This window comes from Dreissena polymorpha, chromosome 6 (genome assembly GCF_020536995.1).
Source record: "Dreissena polymorpha isolate Duluth1 chromosome 6, UMN_Dpol_1.0, whole genome shotgun sequence".
Lineage (NCBI taxonomy): Eukaryota > Metazoa > Mollusca > Bivalvia > Myida > Dreissenidae > Dreissena > Dreissena polymorpha.
Window position 1 is genome coordinate 27,786,797 of NC_068360.1, and position 3,030 is coordinate 27,789,826.

Consider the following 3,030-nt stretch of genomic DNA (forward strand, 5'->3'; position numbering starts at 1 on the left):
TTCTTTATGTTTGTTTTTATTATAAACAATATCTTATGATTGTTTTATGTCTTAATTTTTTTTTAAACAATCTCATATGATTGTTTATATTTGTTTAAAACAGTATTTACTTGTAAAATCTGCATATTTAAATAATTATGGTATTGGAAACATTATTTTGGAAATAATCTATTTATTTTTGTACATAAGTTATGCAAGATTTTGATATTTGCATATGATACCATCATATCCATTTTCTTAATTTGGAATAAAATAATAAAATGCCAAACATTACCTGTGTTACATAAACTGTCAACAAAATAACAAGACAATACCTTAAAACACCCTTATTTCACACCACTAACAATAAACAGTTAACAATCTGTCAGGCATTCAGAGCTAAACAGGGTACTGATTATCTAGGGGTAGATAAGGCTACTGATGGGGTCCTAGAGATAAGGCTGTGTGGAATAAGATATAAGGCTTTTGATTGGCTATTGCACTGAGGAAGTTATCTTTTTGAAAACAACAACTTTTGAAAAACAAGCTGGTGTCAGCAACTGAATATTGAGCTAAATTTAATTCAGCAACATTAATATAAAGAAGTGAAAGACTTATAATGGTAGTGTAAAATGTCTTGAAATTCTGTCAGCATGTAGTATTGTGTGATGAAAACAATGTGTTTTTTACTGCAATGTGGAAATCAATAATAAGTTGGTTGGAAAGGAGGTTGAACTGCCTGTTGTTGTTTTTGGAATACTGAAGAACAGTTTTAACAGGTTTGTATTGTCATTTCTTCACCCCTTTTTTTATTTAGTTTATTGAATTAATTATGATCATTATCATATTTATGTATTGTCACTGGGAAATGTAAATGGATAAGTTATTGTATTGCAATTTAAAGGATAAACAACACATTTTGAAGCAAAAATAGATAAACTTACACATGAAAAAGTGTAAATGTTGTGTACAGTGAATAATTATGGTTGTGTTTCATGGTTATTGTCATCTAAAATTTTATTTATATCTATTTCTGGTTATTACTGAACGGATTTCTTTCCCTCTTACTTAATTAGAACTTATATATTTTAATTTTGAAGGTTAAACTCTTGCCACAAGGCAAAATTGACATCGTTGGGAAGATCCTTTGGAAAGAATGTGCATCATCGCCTGCCTGATGTATGGACTTTTAAACCTGGTTTTTACCCTGCACAAGCTGGCAAACTTGAGGGGAACAAGAGTGGGAAAACCTCGCCCTGTCCTTGACCAAGAAAGCTCGATTTGTTGAGAGGTAAACTATACAGGTTATTGCATTTACAATGCCACCAGACCACACAGCCAAATGAGACCACGCATCTTGGTACATTTTCAAACTGCATTTTCTACCAAACGCAATTTCTTTTAATAATTGATGAAAAGTGCTAAGTCACATGTGATCACGGGATTAAAATTTCAAAAATAAACAAACAAAAACAACAAGCAAATAACTTAAATTTATTATTATTAAAGCAACAAGATTACCATAACAGCAATATTTCATAGTTAAGTGGAACAAAAACATAACCAATCAACATGTTTGAAGAATGCCTTGCCCTTTTGAAAGTGATATGGTATTAATCCTTTGCAGATCAACTGGCATAAGAGATGCTCAAGAGGAGAAGGACACAAGCAGCATCAATGGAACAACTACATGTCGCTCCAGCGCCCGCTTTCCAGGTCTCTACCAGCTGCTTTCCAGATCCCTCCACCCGCCAAGATCAGGTCTAGGTCCCTGCACTGGCTGCTTTCCAGGTCCCCTAGCGGTCAAGGTCTCTCCAGTAGCTGCTGTGCAGGTCCCAACACCGTATGCCGTCAAGGTCCCTCCTTAAGCTGAAATCCAGGTTCCTCATTCCACTGCGGTTCAGGTACCTCCAACAGCTGAGATCCAGGTCTCTGCAGCAGCTGCGGTCTAAATACTCCACCCGCAGTGGTCCATTGCGGTCAAACTTTTGCTTTAAAATCTTCCATAAATGTCTATTATTTTATAATGTATTGTAAAAATAATCTGTTAGTATTAATTTGCGGTGTACTATTTTTGTCATATAAACATAATTTTCGTACACATTGTGTTTTTTTCCCTTTTAACCACATTGGGCTTATAATGAACTGTTGTAATTGCTTCACAAAAACCATTTTTCTAGAACATATCAGTCCAAAATTTTTTTTTTCACACTGCAAAATCCCACAAAAGGCTCACAAAAAAACTACTTTCTTAAAAAAAACTCACTAAAACACTGTTAAAACCCACAAAAATCAACTTACCCAAACCCACAAATTGCTTTTGTTTTTTTCACAGATAAAATACTGTTAATAACTAGGTTTAAAGCGAGTTAAAAGCATGTTTTCACTGTGAAAAAAACTAACAAAGGCTTGCTTTCAGCTCACTTTTCGCTCACTTAAAAACCGTGTTTAGCCTGCTTATAGCTCACATAAAAAACACACTTTTTACCCACTTAAAACCAACTCCACAGACAGAAGTTGGTCTAAGCATGTTTAAAAAACCTCAAAAAACCAACTTGTAGAAAATCATACTCACTTTAAACCCACTTAAGATGGTTAAAAAACCCACTATGTTGGTTTAAAGCGAGTTAAACCAAGATTTAACTCAGAAAAAACCAAGTCGGTAAGCTAAAAAACCCAGTCGGTAAGCTAAAAGCGTGTCTGAAAAACCCGCTTTTAGCACAGTGCAAATACCACAGAGTTAAACACAGATGCCTGAAAAAACTCACTTTAAACCCACTTAAGACGGTTAAAAAAACCACTATGTTGGCTTTAAGCGAGTTAAACCAAGATTCAACTCAGATAAAACCAAGTCGGTAAGCAAAAAGTGTGTTTAAAAGACTCGCTTTTAGCTCGGTGCCAATACCGCAGGGTTAAACCCAGTTTAAAACTGGGTTATAACCGGATTTTGCTCACTTTTTTGACAAGGGGAGGCCTTAGGCTATGACTGTGGTGTCTTCAAGGTTTGGACCAGTGCTGTCAAAGGATCTTCATCAAAGCTAGGGGCCGTGT

General features: G+C 35.0%; 1 long non-coding RNA gene across 1 annotated transcript; it reads left to right on the forward strand.

Annotated features, from left to right (window-relative positions):
* The first annotated feature begins 643 nt into the window (after positions 1–643).
* On the forward strand, positions 644–2,078 carry LOC127833853 (uncharacterized). The gene is made up of 2 exons (XR_008027648.1): positions 644–1,270; positions 1,607–2,078. It is a non-coding gene; the product is annotated as an uncharacterized LOC127833853 (long non-coding RNA).
* The last annotated feature ends 952 nt before the right edge of the window (positions 2,079–3,030 follow it).